We start from the raw sequence: 19,591 nt of genomic DNA on the forward strand, positions 1-19,591 counted from the left end.
AAGTTAAGTTCCAAGTGTCTCCAGACAGTCAGCCACTGTCTATGTCAGCCATATAGCCAAAAACCACTACACAAACACCTAAAGCTGCCATTCCTTATGCCTGCCCTCCCATGGGATTCCTGTACTACGGCATCTCCATCAGCAGATCGTTCCTCTGTCCAAGCTTTCCTCTTCCAACGTTCCTCTGTCCAAGCTTTCCTCTTCCAACCTTTTCAATCTGTTGTCCAAATTCTTTTTCTTTTTTTAACATTCTCAACTGCTTTTAAGAAGCAGGCAGTGGCAATTTTAGTTGCTGCAGCTGGGGGAAAAGCTGAAGCACAGCTACCTCTCTGACCTGGGAAATGCCTCTCACATGATGCACCCAACTCTAATATTGCACCTTCTTAGGCACCGAAATCCACAGTAAACAGATTTTGATAGTTCTCCTGCCTGTGGGCTGCTCCTCTCTCTTCTCCTCCCCCCAGCAACATATCTTTGGCTGAAAAAGCTTCTGGAACTACAAACATTTTAAAGAAAGTGTTAGAAAAATGTATTATTAAGAAAAGATCATAAAAGAACAACAACTTGAGAATAGCTGCAGCTAAAAATACACAATCCCCACACCCCTTCTCCAGTGAAAACATTATCAGATGTCACTTCCCAATGGTAAAAACACACTTGTTTTTTAATTAAGGTCGTATTTTGCACACTGGATTTTCTTGTCAGGGAACACAAGAGACCCTGGGAAAAGATCTTGTTTGCTGCCTCAAAGTTCCCACTTTTCTGTGCCATCTGATGGCAAGATACTGCCTGAAACTGGTACCTGCAAATCTATTTTCTTTTAGCACCACCTAACTTGGCAAAATAACCTTCTAAAGAGTATGAAGTATCTTGGCCACCCCTACTGAGTTGCAGAGTGTTTGTGCAATATGGCTTTATTTTTATTTTTTAATACTTGAGAGTATCGAGGTGGAGCACGTGGGAAGGAGATAACGTCAACAAGCAGAGCAGCCGTGCAGAGCAAACATTGGTGCCTGGCTGCAACCCACCTCTCATCTGACCCAAATCCTAGGGAGGGCTTGAAAAATCTGAATTATGGACCAAATGAATTGTCTACTCAGTCTGCTGTCTGAAATCCTCCCAGCTCTAAAGGTGTAATCAACGTTTAGTGGATAGCAAAATAGCCATGAGGTACAGCAACCTGATGGCTTTCTTCAGTAGTACAATGAATAAAGGGAGTCAATTAAATCCCCCCAGCAGGGAGTTTTGTACCATTTAATTGCTTAAATAAGCTCTGGTTTATTGATCACACAGAAAAATACTCAGGAATTACTTAGGAGGGTAAGGGAAAGCCTGTGTGTTTACATTTAAACAAACTAAGCTTGTAAAGGGGAATGTTAGAACAACACAGCTTTTTCCTCCAAAGACATAAATGAAATCCAAAGATAACTTCCCCAGAAGGTCCAGGTCACACTCTTTACTTACTAACCCTCAGCAAATACACAGCTTTCCCCCATTCAGAAATGCTCAAATACTTTTTTAAGAAACCACACACAAATAAGTAACTTTGTCAGTCCATTACTTAGGTGGCCAAATCTTGCCCTGCTGTCCCACTCCGCTGCCCCCTTCCCTCCACCATAAAACAAGCAGCACATCTCAGATATACGTATTCCCCCAGCTCTCTGCCTGTCCATGCAGGCATTCATACTTTTAGTCCACCTGCTCCCTTGCCAAAGTTATCTGAGACTGGCCCGACACAAAATTTATTAGCACTGAAGATAGAGTGTGCAAGGCTCCTGCTTCCCTGAGAAGTCAGGGTGAACACCCACTAAAAAGCATTTTGAAGGACTAACCTGAAAGCCATGAGCAGGAAGACAACCACAGCCATGTTATACTGTTAAAATGTTTGCTAAAGGAGATGCACCAGTCTGCTGGGGGAGTACAGCCACAGAGCAGAACCACGGAGATGCACTGGGAAAGACGGAAGGCACAGCTTCATGGCCACCACTTCCCTCCATCCACTCAGCCCAGAGGAACTTGGAAGACATGCCCACATGATGTCACTACTGGGTTGGCGTCTAAATAAAGGAAGCTTTTTATAGAATTTCCCACTGTCGTACTTAATAGGGTAAGCTCAAAGAGCCACGACATCAAGCAAAAGGGAAGGAAAAGGGAAAACAATCACTGGGGCCAGGGCAGGTGGGTGGTGCCTCAGAAAAGGAACCAAAACAAAACCGAATTTACTCCCTAGTACCTACATGTTGGATAAAAAGCAGAGGTAAGAGCAGCGCATAACATAAGGGAGATGTGTTTTTACACCATCTGTCACAAGGAAGCACAGACTATTTCTGCACTAGGGTAGGGAAAGGAAGGATGAAGGCAAGGAGGGAGGAGAGGGAGAGAAAAATTTTGCTTAAAGAGAGTAAATAAAACGTACTTCTAAGTCAGAGGGGTTTTCCAGCTTCATATTATTCCTGTGGTAATTACTGTGCTTCCTAAAAGGAAACTGGGGTTTCTGAACAATCAGAAGACTCTTGGCTGCAAACACCTTAAGTTCAAATGATCAGCAAGCAGGATTTGCTGAAAGTTCTCAAAAAAATAACCCTAACATAAAAAAAAAAACACCAAAAAAACAACTAAACAAAGAAAACCCTAACGAAAGCAAAACCCGCTGGCAGTTTGGTCGAGTTCATGCGTGCCTGCATGTCATTCTCTCCTTCGTAACTGTTCATCACTTCCACAGCGCTACAGAGCGGTTCCCCCTCCTCCTGCTGCTCCTCCTCTCTGCATCTTCAGCCGGGCATCCACATGGAGAGCAGTTGCAATAGCCTAGTGACTCACGCTGCAGCAATGTGGGTGGGAACTGCTCCCATGCCCAGCTTCTAAGGACACAGCCTTTTATGGCATTTTTAGAGTGGAAGCTGTTGTGGTTTGGAGCACTTTGCCTTTTGTCTTGCAGGAGCCTCAGAGAAAAGAGCTTATGCTCCCCTGGCACAGCAGAATGCAACAGTGAGGAACTCAAGCAGGTGATGAGCAAACCCATGCCAGGCTCTGTAGACTTCCTCACTCATGGATGCTGGAGGATGTTACCCACTCTGAGCAGCAGCATCACAGCTTGTCCACAGGCTCTCCCATCCACACCGCGGGCTGTTTGGTGACTCCACTGCTCCACCGACAATCTCCAAACCAGATGGAAGAGTGGGACATGGGTATGAGCTATTCTGTGGGCAGCTTAACTACTGCAGCCCAGCTTTCTAAGGAGTCATTCCCTGTGTCCTCCTATGGCAACACACTAACAACCTCTTCATCATCTCCAGTGAAGGGCCTCCAGATACACTGTTTCTACTCTTGATGGGCTGCCGGCATATGAAAAGCTGGCAGGGCTGCCAGAGTCCCATCTGCCTTCCCTCAGGGTGAGTCGTCAATTTCAGACTGCATCTCTACAGCAAGTAGAAAATTAACTCTCCAGGCTTTCTACACCATAAAAAAGTAGCTGAAATGGGGCAAGAGGTTATTAGAGAAAAGCAGGCACATGAAACTGAAACCAGGTTAAAAGCATCAGGGACAAGGGCAGTGGCAGAAAAGCCACTCTGCAGGCTTGCGGACCACAGCACATGCAACTCAAAAGTGGCATGGTAATGAAACAGACTCAGCTGTGTTCTTTTAAAACTGAAGGCAACACATGAAATTAAAAGATTATCTTAAACATTACCCTGCAGGGCTTGAAACAGGACTTTGGTTGCAAATGTGCAGTGGATTGCTTTACAGGACAGCTCTGCTCTCCTTTATGCCTGAAGCATTATCTGCTCTAGAACAGATGAGCATGAAGTTTCTGCATCCCCAATCATAACTCCAACCAGTCGTTTTAAAGCTGTTAAATTCAAGAGGATGTAAAATTATAATCCACACACACAGGAGAAAAAGCTATCAGGATGAAGGAAACAGTAGCAATCAATCCTCCTGATGCGAAGCCACTGGTGTTAAAGGTATTTTTTGAATTCCTTTTGAAATCTCAGTGAGCTCTGGAAGGAGTCAACTTACGAGCTGGGACAGATGAATGACAGACCACCCCTACAGGCAGATTTCACCGAGTGGGTAGATGCAGCGGAAAGCTCCTCTGGAGCAACTTCTCACATACAAGAGACACAGCAGAAGGGAAGTTCGGAGGAGGTCTGTGTCAGCAAGAACTACACAGCCCACAACATGCCTTGGAGGTGAGCAAACAGCAGCAGACCACTGCAACAAAACTCCCTCCCAGCATCTGCTAGACAAGATGCCCCACACCAGGGGGACAGCCAAAGCTCCTCAGACAGACTAACACAGAGTCCTAAAATAGATTTCCAAGTTTAGGGAGTGTTCCTGCTGTTAGATAATGAATCAAGATTACAGAATTAAACTTTAAAAAAAAAAAACAAAAAACAAAACACATGAAAGGCTCCATCCTGTTCAAAAGAATACAATGAATGACCTGCAGTCTTGTCCTAAAGACCAAAACATCACACCTGATTACTATCCCATCTTACTCCTAAATCCTGCAGAGCCAGCCTGGTCATAGGAGAGCTGCCTTGCCTCTTTTCTCATTAAACTACTTACCTCTCATTAAACTACTAACTACACACAGCAGTGGCTGTGAAAGAGGTAGGGTAAGTCACTTAATTTTCATTATCCTTTACTTGGAACAGCATTTTCAAATTTAATTTAAAAAAAGAATCAGGAAGAAAAACAAACCAAACAACAACCAGCCTAAAGCTCCTATGACAGAAAAGAGACACATTCAAGCCTGAACTTGGGTTCACATCTCCCACAAGACAGACCTCTCTGCATGAAGCCGTTAGTTATCAAAACTGCCATTCATACCCCTGGAAAGCCAGGGAAAGGAGGAAACTCCAGTTTGCCCCAACATGCTCAACTCTGCAGTTGCTGCAGGCCATTTCGTGCTGCTCTGACCTTGGTATGCTGGCAGACTCCAGGGACCCACAAGGCCACACACCTTCTCTTGCCTCCAGCTGTGCAGTACGCTGCATTTAACATAATTTTTTGATACTTTTGATAATGGATGCATCTAAGCTTTGCAGCTGATGGTGCAAACTCTGACTTCTCATGAGTTTTCCCTGCTTACCTTCTTCCTTCCCTTCCCAAATTTGCAGATGGTTTTAAGCCCACAGCAGCTTCTACTCTGAACACTTCTCAAAGCAGTTTGCATCATCTGGGTTGAGCTTGATGTAGTGACTACAGGAACCCTTGCAAGGAGGAAAAAAAAAAAAGATAATCTGAGAAATTACATCCTCTACCAGTTCTGCAGATGCAGGACCAAAACCATTTAAAAAAGACAGGTAAGACACTTCCAGAAGGAGATGCAGACACTGGCAGTAGACCCTAATAACCAACTTTCAAAGCCCTCCAAGATGAAAAGGAAGTTCTTCATTGCCATCCCACCCAGGAGGAAAGAAGGGAACAGGGGACTGTGACACAGGTGGTGCTTCAAACAGATGGTATGACAATTTACAGGAGGGGAAAGGGAAGGGGAGAAAGAAAAACATCCCACTGTGCGCAAACTTAATGACCTGTTAGCTTCACCAGTCCTTTGTAGGGTCACAGCCTTCAGCTAAGGATCCGCTCGGCTAGGACCAGTCTACAAATTATATTGTAACTGGAGACTTTAAAAGCCTTGCAAGAAAATGCACCAAAATAAATAAAAGTCAGCTGGGCAGGCTCTGCCTGACAACTCATTTTTTTTACGCAGCCAATACAACGCCATGCAGAGAGATGCTGCATGAATCAACCCATTTTGGTTGGCACATGTCTTGCCAGGGGGAGCAGGATGCATCATGCCAGTATATGTGGAACACCCTCCAAAGGGCTCTGTTTACCCAGCAGGAGCCCATGCAATCCCTACACAAAGCCTGTAAGCACATTTAAGGCTCAAAAGTCATCTGAACAGGTCCATTCTCCCCTCCCACTCCCCATAAATACAGTCCAAATTGGGTCATCTCCTAACAATGAATCAGTGACACTCATTTAAGCTTTTGCTGCAGTGCCAACATAATCTAGGTCCTTTTGTTGTCCTTGTACTGAAAGTGCTAAAGATGCTTTTGTACATGCTCTGAGGTAGTCCATGTAAAAAAAACGTGGTAACTGGGGCACTGCATTCAGCTGCTCTTGGAAAAAAAACAGGCGGCATTCCCCTTCCCTCTCAATAGGCTCTTAGGAGGCTTGGACAGAAAAACATTGCCTACTTCAAACGTGGCTCCACCAGGATGGCTGGAATTAGGCATTAGGGTTGAGGGCAAGCACAACTACTGGGTACCACTTGGGTCTGCAGTATGAAAACCACTGGCAATATGATACTATATGGAGAAAAAGAACCCTTAACCTGCATCCTGCAGCTACGCAGCACCCAGAAGTCCCATTTTAAATTACAGCATGACACCACAACTGCAATATTCAATAGATAAAGCATCATATTTTCTTTAAAAACTACTGAGTGCTCCTAAATCTCTTCAAATCTTTTTAGAGGATGGAAAGACTATTCACTTGCACTATTTTAGCATGACAAGATTGCTTGATTCCCCCCAGGTAGCAAGTTTTTCTGTCATCTTTGCATGGAAGTAAAAGTTTAAGGGGTTTTGGTGGTGGCTTGGTTTTTTTCCTCACTCATTCCCAACACCTCAGAACTGTGACACTTTCCTGCACAGCAGCTTTTGAAGTTAGCCTATTGGCACTGGTGTCCTCCTCCTTTCTGAAATGGAAACATTCAGAGGTGTGCGCAAGAGATCAGATGGAAAGAACAGGGCAGCCTCCACTAAAATAACCATTAACTGGGAAAAACACACACTCGTAAAAGGGACATTTTTACTAGATGGAAGGCTCATTATTTGTTTAGTTTTTTAAAAAAATAAAAACATTAATAGTTTTGCATTCATTAAAAAAAAACAAAAAACAACACAAACAAAACAAACCAACATCAAACCAAAACCCAACAACCAAATCCAAACTTCACATGCACCCGTAACAGAAAATCTAACAATTTCAACATGACCTAACTGTTCCACTATCCATTATATACAATTCTAGCAGACTTTTTTCCAAATCCCACTACATACTGTAATGGAGCCACATTTCAGGATTTAAGTTTTTATAAATAGAAGATTTTAACTACAAAGTCTGCAAAAATGCCCCCCCCCCCGAAAGGAAGCTTCAAGTCCAGTCCTGTCACAGAGGCCATTCCCCAGATGATGCACAGAAAGACACTTCGTGCCTGACTGTAGGAAGCAGCATTAGCTTTATGATAGCACTGTTGCAGAGGACTTTAAAACGAAATTCACTCCAATTTGACAGAGATGCAAGCCTGGGAGAAGACAGGGAGTTTTAAAGATTTGAAGATCACATTCTTAAATGAGGGAACTGAGACATAAACATTAACCAATTCCTTGTGCAGCAGAAAATACACTTTTCCCTGCTATCAGTGTCATCTTTGCTAACAGAGGCTTCCATGGCAAGAGGCATGAGAGGGCTGAACTGAAGACAAGATCAGCAATTAACTTTGAATTCCCTGACGCCGCTCCTGACACCATCCACAGTGTTATTTTTCAGGAGGAAGCCAGGAGAAAGCTTATACGGGAAACAAGACAACAGCAATTTGGGGAAATGCACCCAACCAGAAGGGTCTGCCTAGCTTGTGCTGGACATGGGGCCATAAATGCAGATACTAGCACACCTCCTAGCCATCTTGTGAGACATGCAAAGACTGAAGGTGTTCAGAGGCTGAACTTTTGTGCCCTTATTTCTAAATATAGGGGAATAATATTGAAAGTCTTAAACTTGTGTAAGCACTGAATAAAAAAAAGCTAAGATAACAAGGGGCTTGCATTAGATGCCCCACTGCAACATGCATGCGGCAGGTAATTAGGGGTTTTATAGCCAGTATTTAGCATTGTTTTGTTGCTAGTTTTCTTCAGACTATAAGAGTATTCTCTTTTATATGAAGCTTACAGAAGGAGAGAAAAAAAATAATAGAAAAAGCCACCACTCCTGGCACTGCTCTGGCAGAGCTCTGCTCATTCAGGCTTCTGAAGTCAGAAATTTATTATGGCAATTAATCAAGACAGCTGACGCAGAGGAGCATGTCAGGGAGCAGCAGGCTCCCGAGGCTGCTCCCTGCTGCCTCCCCTGAGATGAGTACTGCAGCTCTTGGCTGCACTCCTCCATCTCCACTGTGGACAAGGAAACTGGGAAGTCTGCTCACAGTCAAGTTTATGAATGTTTCAGCAACTGCCTCCCCTTCAAGGAGCTGCCCAAAAGCGTAGCCAAACCTTGGCCCCCTGCCACATCATCGAGCTGCCCTAACTAATGAGCTCTTCTGTCTGCAAACCCAAGCCTTGACAGACACTCTCTGGCACGTGGGTACGTAACACGCTCAGCACAACCACAGATGCTGACTGCTCCCAACCTGTCACAAGGCTTCTCCATTCCCTGCGCCATGCACCTTATGAGACACCAGCCCCTTGACTTCAGATCGGCAAAGGCTGGCACTTCACAGGCTCTGCTCCATGGACAAAGGCCCTTCTCAAACTGATCTAGCACCAGCCACCAGAAGATGGGGAAGGGGGAGAGTTTTAAGAAAACCCCATTGGGAATAGAAATCAAGACATGCAGGATAAGTTTCACCAAACCCATCGCCAGCCAGTTTCTACTGTTTTGCTGCTGATGGATCTCCAATCCTCTCAACATGGACCAGCAAATCAAAAACACCAAGGCTTGGCACAGAATGAGAGATCTGTAGGCTTAACTTCTAGCCTGCTCCCTTCACAAGTCACCTGGAGCAAAAGCCCTCAACATATGTGCTAACTGGCACAGCTTCCCCTTTTCCTCTAAAGTTCATACCAATTAATACCTCTATATGCACAAAGCAGAAATCGAGAGATGCAAAGAAAAAAATCTTTGCTGAGGCAAGACCAGAAAAACCCACCACCAACACAGAGCTGTTCTCCCCATGAACCACAGTAAATTAAGCTGCTGGAAAGTGTACTATCTACTCTGAAGCATGACAATCAATTCACTGGATGCATTGCTATTTCCATCAAGCCATCTCAAGTAGTATTGCGCTTGCATAAGAACCTGTGAGTTGAGCTTTGGATGCATTAGATTGTCATGAGGATGAACATCAATCCTGGCAATTTTGAGGAAACAGGGCTGGTTGTTTTCTTATCACAGCATCTAGAAAACTAAAACGAGTTCATTTGCACTTTTCAGTACTTTTAAGTGAGTGACTAAATGAAGCGAGCAGCCAACTTCTGTCTTCCTCTAAACGAACCTCTGAGAGCATTGCTCTCACTTCATTTTTAGCTGGAAAGACAGACAGCACAAAGAGGTATCCAGATACAGAATAGAAACACTGATAAATTGCCTCATGTTTCAGCAACAAAATAAATGCAGGATGTGCAACAAAATGCCTGATGAGTAATAGATGTGGGGTGATGTGGGCATGTTTCTAAATTCCTTCTCTTCACTATGTTCAACAGCTCCTCCAGCAAGAAAGTCAATGCAATGAAGCACCAAACACTTTTTCAACTAAGTTTGCAATTACCCTATTTTCTCTCCGATTAGAATGTCAGTGCTAATCCTCTTCAAAGCATCCACAGTGTTTGCCTAAACGCAGACTGCAGAGCGGAAGTCAAGGCAGACAGTAAGTACATAGTCATGAAATATAAAGCCATGGACATCACAAAAAAGGCATCTATATACCACGGTGAGAAACAAAGCCTGCAACAGCCACTGGTGTCATGCAAACCATGTTAGGAGCAAAGAACAACTGTTTTCACAGTGAAAGACCATATGACAGCAGATTAAAGAAGCAAAGAGGAGGAAATAATTAGTGACCCACAATTGGGCTGTGCATGTAATTTAGAGCAAGTCATAGGAAGTGTCTGCGGAGTAACATGCAAACTGCAGGACAAGAAGATGCTCTGCAGCTGTCAAACCCAGTGACTCACTCTTCTTCCCACAGGAGGTGCTCTTGTCATCACTAGCAGGGGGATATAGGCCGAGCTGGACCTTGGCTGGAGCCAGCATGCAGGTCTTCCACTCCTGAGCTAACATACATTGTCATTGTAGCAAAGCTGGGAGAGGTCTGGGCTCCAGCATTTAAGCCCTCTCTCCTAGCATCTTAAAGAGACCACCATCTCTGCCAGGAGTCTGCAATGTGAGCAAATCAAGGAGAGATCAGAGATGCTTCTAACTGTCCTTGCAGAGAGCAACCACCACCTGCTCTCTCTTGGGCAGAGAATTTGAAGGGGAAACATAATTTTCCCTGGTGTAGAGCCCAAAGCAGTGAGACACATCATGTCCTGTCTTCTCCACAGCATGTCACTCTGAAACAGAAACTGAAGTGTTCAAATGGACATGAACAAGTGAAGCAATCCCTCATTAACCCAAAGGCAGCTCAGACTCCAGGACTGAGATCCTCCAAGTAAGTTTTACAGAATTTACTCAACATCCACAACCATCAGGTCATTACAAAAGGCATCCACTCATTAACTGGCTACAAGCTTTACAGAGGAAATCTGAGGGCAACAGGCATCTCCATCTACCTGGACATCCCTGCTACATCAACCATTGTAATCTTAGATACTGCAACAAGCAGACCATGCTTACAAAACTCCTGCAACACCAGGCAGGACAAGCTTCCATGAGTATTCCAGGATCACCTCCCTACACCACAAGCTTTTCCATAGCAAACACTTACCAAAACCATTAATTGGTGGATGAGGCTGGATGGCTGTGAAAAATGGCACACACAAGGAATAGGAAGGCAGTACTGTGACATACTGCTGAATAGAGGGGGTTTGAAGTTACTTCATTCCTGTACCTGTCCTCTGGCAGCTGAAGGACCAGGGCACTCCTTCCAAGCAGTTCCTCTGTTTCACCGAGTGTCCCAGGCAAAACCTGACACAAGCAAACCTGACAGGGCTACTCCAGGTGTGGTTTTGCTCCAAAACAGAAATACCTGTCATTAACGGGAGAAACATTCATGGCAAGGAGGATGCTGATGAGCTCCACTTTAGGGTTGCTCTGTCAGAAGATGCATGAACACAGAAGGGTCCAGGAAACAGGTTAATGGCATAGACAGAGGACATCTCCATCTCCCTTGAACCAGGGACAGATGCAACACAAGTAAATACAGAGCAGAGCTCAACGATCCTTTTCCATGCAGCAACCAATCATCCAGAACAAATTAGCAGCAACAAAGATGAGGTGGAGGTCTCTTATTCTGAAGGTTTTTAGCCACTTCTGCCCCAAGAGAGGACTTCACATAGATCATTCAACTTGTCCTCCAAGGCAAGGCACCTTGTCAGCCTTCTGGCTTGATGTCAGAAATCACATGTACGTGTAAGAGGAAGTATTTGCTTGCTAGCTACTTTCCAAGCAGGTTGACCAAATCTTCCTGCTTCTCCTCACTCCTCCTGTACTTCCCCCTCTCGGCAGCTGCTTCAAGCATTCATGCACGCTATGAGCAACCAGGCACTCTTACACCAGGTTACTCACTTCTGAATATAAGGAGCCAAAACTTGCAATAAAATGACAGGTTACCAAAATTTTATGAGGATTCTCTCACCAGTTGCTGGTTAAATAAAAGACTTCGAGCACTATGGACATCACAGACAGTAAAAATGAGCGATGAACACAATTGAAAACTCTGGACCAGGCATCTCTCAGTCCACAAAGAGGTGAAGATACGTGACATGGCTCTAGCCACCTCCAGGGCTGGCAGAGACCATTTAGCAAGGGCATGCAAACCCTTTTGTTATTGGGAAGGTACACACAGAAACATGTTATGCTTCAGAGCACACAAATCTCTTCACCAAAAAGATTAAAACCAGGACATCCCATCAACAGGGTCTGTGCATTCATGGTCCCCCATCTGTGAGAAAATGAGAGCTGACAGCAGTGTCAATACAAGCAGCCTGTCCTCTCTCCTGTTCACTAGATTTACGTGCCAACAATGCAGCCTGTGGTCATATCGTACCTACTATTTACACTGAGCTACAACAATCCTTCCTCTGCCACCTCATACCAGCCAGGCTTTTGGCAACTAGAAGAGTAACCAGAACAAAGAGCCCTCCTGCTCCCCTGTTTGCAGGGGTGCATCCTTAACCCAGCATTGCAAATTCCATACTATTGAAAACACTAACCTAAGCATCTCTACCTTGTGCCAAACTTTCAAATAAACCAACCCACTTCAGCACGAACCTAAGTACTTCTCATTGAAACCACAGTGGAGAATAGAATTAGAGCTGACCTAGAAAGGTGCATCTCAACTCATCTAAACAAAGCAAGACCTGGTACACAATTTTCCTGCATCCTAGCTCAGCATCTTATGCCAGTCTTCCATCACCCAGATTGCTTTTGCTTAGGATTGCATGATAGGTAAATGTGCATCACCCTTATCAGGCTATGAAATGCCTGCAATCTCCGAACTGTAGGTTTCTGGCCAAAGTAGCAACCCTTTGGAGGTGTCTGACAACTTGTTTTTTCCTCTCCCGTCTATATCAGTTCATCTGAATAGCAGATGCTTCCTTTGTTAGTTTTGGTTTCTGTTCTGTTCAGAGGTCCGTTTGCTTTCCTTGTTTGAGTTGCTCTTAACAAAAAGCCTAGCTCCAGGCTGTAGCATAACTCATGCATTAGGCAGCCAGCAGACTGTTCTTTCTGATCCGCTAATAACAGCTGGTTTTTTCTTTTCCATTCCAGGGTAAGTGAGTAGCTTAGCTCAGGCTCCAGGGAAAAGATACAGCAGTTTCGTATCTCAAACCAAGCAGAGTGCTTCAGTGCAAAGCTTGCAAAACACACACCAAGTTGGTGGCCTCCAGCACCTGCTCAGTAGATGAAACACACCAGGGGACAAGCATGCCAAACTAAGAAGGCTGACAGCTCCTCCCTCACCTCTTTGCTTCAGAGGAGTCCCAAAAATCTTCTCAAGAACTCAAGGGAATACAATCAGCATCCATCTCCCTGCTACTTTCATTAATTTTAATTCTAGACTTGGAAAGAAAATCACATGCAACTGAAATGAATCCAAAGACTTGTCTTTCGTAGGGTCACGTTTCCCACCAAAAAGGAGGTGACTGCCTAATTTGCAGAGCAGTACAACTTACAAAGGATTTCACTAAGCATGACTGCTGTGACTTTTCAAGTTCAGTCCAATATCTACATAGTTAAGTATAACATGAATAGTTATTTCTAGAAGTAGTTTTATGTGCTTAAAAAAAAAAAAAAAAAAAATCACACTGTAAGCATTTTGCAGGGTCTTAGAATCATAGAATCTTAGAATAGTTAGGGTTGGAAAGGACCTTAAGATCATCTAGTTCCAACCCCCCTGCCATGGGCAGGGACACCTCACACTAAACCATCTCACCCAAGGCTTTGTCCAACCTGGCCTTGAACACTGCCAGGGATGGAGTATTCACAGCTTCCCTGGAAACCCATTCCAGTGCCTCATCACCCTAACAGGAAAGAATTTCCTCCTTATATCCAATCTAAACTTCCCCTGTTTAAGTTTTAACCCATTACCCCTTGTCCTGTCACTACATGAAGAGTCCCTCCCCAGCATCCAGCAGATACTGGAAGGCTGCTATGAGGTCTCCATGCAGCCTTCTCTTCTCCAGGCTCAACAGCCCCAACTTCCTCAGCCTGTCTTCATACAGGAGGTGCTCCAGTCCCCTGATCATCCTTGTGGCCCTCCTCTGGACTTGTTCCAACAGTTCCATGTCCTTTTTATGTTGAGGACACCAGAACTGCACACAATACTCCAGGTGAGGTCTCACAAGAGCAGAGTAGAGGGGCAGGATCACCTCCTTCGACCTGCTGGTCATGCTCCTTTTGATGCAGCCCAGGATACGGTTGGCTTTCTGGGCTGCAACCGCACACTGAAGCCAGCTCATGTTCATTTTCTCATCAACCAACACCCCCAAGACCTTCTCCGCAGGGCTGCTCTGAATCTCTTCTCTGCCCAACCTGTAGCTGTGCTTGGGATTGCTCCGACCCAGGTGTAGGACCTTGCACTTGGCATGGTTAAACTTCATGAGGCTGGCATCAGCCCACCTCACAAGCGTGTCAAGGTCCCTCTGGATGGCATTCCTTCCCTCCAGCGTATAAACCGAACCACACAGCTTGGTGTCATCGGCAAACTTGCTGAGGGCGCACTCAATCCCACTGTCCATGACACCGACAAAGATGTTGAACAAGACCGGTCCCAACACCGATCCCTGAGGGACACCACTCATTACTGGTCTCCAGCTGGACACTGAGCCATTGACCACAACTTTTTGTGTGTGGCCATCCAGCCAGTTCTTTATCCACCGAGTGGTCCATCCATCAAACTGATGTCTCTCCAATTTAGAGACAAGGATGTCGTGTGGGACAGTGTCAAATGCTTTGCACAAGTCCAGGTAGATGACATCAGCTGCTCTACCCCTGTCCATCAGTTCCACAGCCCCATCATAGAAGGCCACCAAATTGGTCAGGCAGGATTTCCCCTTAGTGAAGCCATGCTGGCTGTCACCAAGCACCTTGTTGTTTTTCATGTGCCTTAGCATGCCTTCCAGGAGAATCTGCTCCAAGATTCTACCAGGCACAGAGGTGAGACTGACTGGTCTGTAATTCCCCGGGTCATCCATTTTCCCCTTCTTGAAAATGGGGGTTATATTTCCCTTTTTCCAGTTGTCAGGAACTTCACCTGACTGCCATGATTTTTCAAATATGATGGACAGTGGCTTAGCAACTTCATTCTCCAGCTCCTTCAGGACCCGCGGATGGATTTCATCAGGTCCCATGGACTTGTGCACGTTCAGATTTTTAAGATGGTCTCGAACCAGATCCTCTCCTACAGTGGGCGCAAGGCCTTCATTCTCACAGTCCCTGCATCTACCTTCCAAGACTAAATATATACATCTTATTTTCATGTGTGCAACTGCAACTATTAAGAAAGTATTAAGCACCTAGCTTCTAGCACCAGGTCTGTTTTCTCACACATCATCCTTGCAGCTTTTCCAATCTTGTGAGGGATAGCAGAGGACTATTTTATGGATACCGATATAAAGGTGACAAGGAAGCAAGAACAGCAGAACAGAACTGCCTTGTACTTCTGCAACATGCTGACTTGGAAGCATAGAACCAAAGCCATTGTAGCTATACTAGTATACCGCTATCATTACCTCGACAGCATAATTAATGCATTATGGCAAGGTTATAATAATAGGCTCTTTAAAAGGTAGGCAAGCTGCAAACTCTATCCATATTATTTTATGCGATAAAGTGTGCCAAGCCTGATACTGTGCTCGAGCAATGGAAAAGAACAGACTTTTAGGCATATCCCCAAGACAACTGCTCACAAGCAAACACAGCAGCTGGTTTTTCCACAGATGCTGTGAGCTGGGTATGCTTACAGGCTTTTCCATACCAGATGTACAAAGTCTCTTGACTCAAATAAAGTTTAATCCAAAGGGCTTCCATCAGGGAAGCAAGAGTCTCTTTCATCACATGCCTGACAAACTTCTAAGGCTAGAAAGCCCAAGCAAGCTGCATAGTCCCTGGATCTTTTAATTTTTTTCCCCCAATTAATTGACCAATAGCCTTGGCATCAGGCTACTTACAGAAATCTTCTCTCTCAACACTAACACTAAACATTTAGCCAAGAAAGCTTCTTAATTGAGGTAGAGGATCAGCTAATTTAAACACAATACATCCTACCTGGAGGAGTTTTAATACACCAGCCAAAAAGAGTCAAAGAGAGAAACTGCTGCAGCATGGAGATGACTACTGCTCATCTCACCTTGGAGTACTTAAGGGCATCTCTAATTTTGGTGGCAGTAAGAGAAGGAAATGACATTTTCTCTCAGAAATAATATTCCGACAACTAACCGAATTCTGAATTTAGACAACTGTCAATTACAAGACCTTCTGAAAATTTATTAAGTGACCACTAATTCTAACCAGGTTTTTTAAGGAGAAGCACAATCAACTTCTTACTTTATACCTTTTGCAGTTTTACGTAATCATGACTATACCTATGTAAGGGATGCTGCAGTGACATGGTTAAGTCTTTCATTCAATTATTTCTTCATTTAACCTACATATAAAGCCTTCTAAAGGCTGAAAGTCAGTATTTTGGCTGGTATCTGAAAACAGCCAAAGCAACAGTTGCTTAGAGCAACCTTAAGTCAAATAAAGCTAAAGAAGCAAATAAAGTGATCCACCTTTTACTATGGAAATAAAAGTCATTACCGTGCTTGGGGTATTACTCCAGGTCAATATAAGCAAGCACTTTCATAATTTTGAAGATAAAAAATTAATATCCTTCCACACCTATCACCAAGCTTCTCAGAGGGTCTGACACAGGAAGGCATGACTTGAAAAGAGGTCAAGGACTGAAACAGGAGGATACAACCTCCTTTACTCCAAGACCAACCCATCAGCAGCAGCAAACACACATACTACAGCTGCCCTGTCACAAAACTTAACCAAGGAAAACCATCTCCCAAAAAAAACTAGAAAGGTTTTAACTGTGAAGAAAAGTACTCAAGTTTGCAGTTTTAAACACATGAACTCAGAAGAGATCCTCTGAGAAATGTTCCTTTCATGTGGCTTCTCTAAAGGCACTGTCATTACAGTATAAAGCAGAGAAACTAATTCATTCAACATGCATTTGGCCTCTAGTTGCTTAATCCAAACATTTCTCTATGATCATTTAAGCAGTCAGATGACAGAGGATGTTTTGACTAGAAGACACACCACTGGTTTTTCACATGTGGATTTTATTGCAAAATTCTGGTGTTACATTGGGAAAAAAAAGCTAATTCAAAGGATAAATGAGAACAATGAGTTAATAGAAGGTTACTGATCTCTATTTTTGTCCCATTCCCCCCCTCCACCCTTTTTAATTCTTTTATGTTTTCCTGTCTTAAGGGGCACAACAGCTGAAGGAGCATGTTGCTCCTTTTGGTGCACCCAACTCAGTCACTCAGTCGTGGCAAGTACTAGGATTGCACCATTCAAACAGTTAACACTCAGGAAACTATCTTCTGAGCATCAGGATCACAAGCTGCAAACAGTGCAATGTCATGTAACTGGCTGAGAAGATCTCGGTGACTTGTTGTGGGTGGCTTGCATCCTGTCCTGAGCAGTTTGCTCATCACAGTCCTCCCACTGCTGGATCCCAGGTACTCAACAGGAGAGGAGAGTTTGTCCCTCTCAACAAGATTAATGCTTGACAGCAGAGAGGGGAGAAGTTGGACACTTCCTAGAAGACACCACTGCTATGCCACAGATAACACCTACCTGGGCTGATATAACCCAGAGCCTTTCACCAGTATTCAGAGCTCAAAGGGCAGGGAGGAAAATCCTAAAATGCAAATAAAGCCCACTTCTCACTTAAAAGGTATTTAGTTCAAAAACCCCAAAACAATCTAAGTGGAGAAATTAATTATTGCAACTCATTTTAAATTAGGGAATCAAACCTAAGTCTTTGCACAGCCAGAAGATCACACTCTGAACAAACCAAGGGAGGTTTGCAGATGTGCACCATGCTGAACATAGGGTCCAGCTTCTGGGTTCAGCATAGGTGAAGAGACAAATGTCTTTGGTGTAAAGCTACCTCAAGTCTGGTAAACACATATTGCATACAGATCCTAATACTAACCTGTTATTTCTGGAGGGAATGGGTGGGTGGGAGCGAGCGCCAGAAACAGGCACTGGGCTGGAAGAGTAGAACAGCTTTAACACGTGGGATGCTATGTAGAAACCAGAAGTAGTGGGGTTTGTTATGTTGTCAGAAACGTTTCAGAAGTCAACTCCATTAAGCCTATGAAGTCCAGCTTAAAGCTGAACTTAGCGTGATCTTAACTGAAAACTGGCCAAAACCCAAGCAAAAAGCCTGCAGGAATCATGCTTTCAGAAACTCAAATGTGAGCACTACAAAAGCAGTTTTCCTGCCTGGAGCTTTGAATATGATACCTTCTGTAACAGGAAAGAAATATTTTCTGCAAAGTGACCCCAAGGACTCCAGAAGCATTTAGGAGACTTCTTCAGTCAAAGTCTAAAGTGAAAAAAAAAAAAAAAAGTCCATAAAATTGGAAGACAATGTGAATAATGTTGACCTATTCATTCAAAAATGAAAGGTGCTGCTGGGAGAGAAGAGGAAATGCTCATCACAAATAGCTTTGGAAAACGGAGCACAAAACCCTCAGGGAAGAAAGAAAAAAACCCATATACTTAGAGAAATCGAGGATGATGGAAGTAACACAGAAGAATTACAGCAGCTGCATTTTAGGAAATAAAGACCAAGAAGAAAATCGCCATGGTTGAGCTGCTTATCCCAGGTCCCACAAACCTGGTTCTTACACAGTTTAACACAGGAGTGGATTTAGCCAAAGCCCAGCACAGGGTTTCCAGCAGCTCCCAGCACTTACGCCATGCAGGGATGCAGCCCCTGCTCCTCCCACAGCTCCCACCCAGGCATGGGACCAAACCAGTCACAGCCCTGGGCTGCTGGCACTGCGACTTGAGGCTGTCTCTGCTTAGCACTGTACCAGGGGCAGAAAACAAGGAATGAAGGATTGATCGTGAAGGGAAGGAGGCACCTCATCAGCCACGTGAGCTTCTCTCCATCCCCCATATCTCAGAAACAAGCTACACCTCCTAACATAAAGAGTGAGGGCCCTCCTGATATGGGATGATGTGCACATGGAATACATATGGGGCTGTGGTCAGGAACATGAAAAAAATAAAAAAGGAAATTCAGGAATAAGTGAAGTACCAGTCACCTCCTTGCACTGGCATCTTTCCAGCCTACAAAAGCTTATCACAGGCCCTGCCGTAGCAGTTTTGCAGGGCTAGAGAACATAAAGCAGAGAGAAAGATGCAATTCTAGAAAACCACCAGAAACCGTTACTTTCAGGTTGCCATTTCCACCTTCTTCCTCACTGTCATCTTCCTGCACTCTTGACACCCCGGTGTGAGGCCCTCCAGCATCCTCTCAAGGGCACTTACTAAGTCCAACCACAGCAGTATACCGGTCAGATATGACTTAACTCTGATTCTCCTCTACTGGGTAAAAATCCAGGAGCAATGCAAGATCAAAGATCTTGTATGGCCAAAAAAATTGAGTTGATGTGGACTGCCTCATCAATAGTATCCTACATCCCAACAAGAGATACAAACATGATGCCATAACTTCAGTTTCATAAATCACCAGCACACTGAACCCAATGCTGGTGGCTTCAGTGTGCTGGTGTTCAGTAATGCTACTGCTCTCTTTCCCTTGCCTTCAGACACAATATCTCAAAGACCTAAAAATACTACTTATTATTTAGCAACCCAGTAATTCTTCCGAGAGCCACTTAGGTTGAAAAAAAGAACCCCTATCAGATGCGACCAACAGCACTTCAAAGCAGAGCACTGGCCTTTGTCTAGAAGTGGCACTATTCAGACAGTCTCAAGAAAGGATTAAAATGTAGCCCAAACAAATCTTAACGAAGGCTGTATTTTTTATCTGAGGAAAAAAAAAGCCAAACTACATGGAAACAGCCAAAAAGAAAAAGCAACACAATCCCTTATGAAC

At 44.2% G+C, this 19,591-nt stretch overlaps 1 protein-coding gene across 9 annotated transcripts in view; it reads right to left on the reverse strand.

Moving 5' to 3' along the window:
- LOC133274257 (uncharacterized) overlaps positions 1–19,591 on the reverse strand; it is a 77,928-nt gene that overhangs the window by 42,186 nt on the left and 16,151 nt on the right. For 5 of the 9 annotated variants that reach the window (XM_061463212.1, XM_061463205.1, XM_061463210.1 and 2 more), the window contains one exon: positions 5,099–5,219. The exons of 3 other annotated variants lie outside the window; for them this stretch is intronic. The gene's annotated coding sequence lies outside the window, so the exon portion shown is untranslated. Of the gene's footprint in view, positions 1–1,832; positions 2,589–5,098; positions 5,220–19,591 lie in introns of those variants that run through there. One more of the 9 variants, XM_061463208.1, reaches the window with a different exon arrangement.

This window comes from Pezoporus flaviventris, unplaced genomic scaffold, assembly GCF_033815535.1.
Source record: "Pezoporus flaviventris isolate CSIRO_AGI_PZ_B2104156 unplaced genomic scaffold, CSIRO_AGI_Pfla_v1 ptg000036l, whole genome shotgun sequence".
Taxonomy (NCBI): domain Eukaryota; kingdom Metazoa; phylum Chordata; class Aves; order Psittaciformes; family Psittacidae; genus Pezoporus; species Pezoporus flaviventris.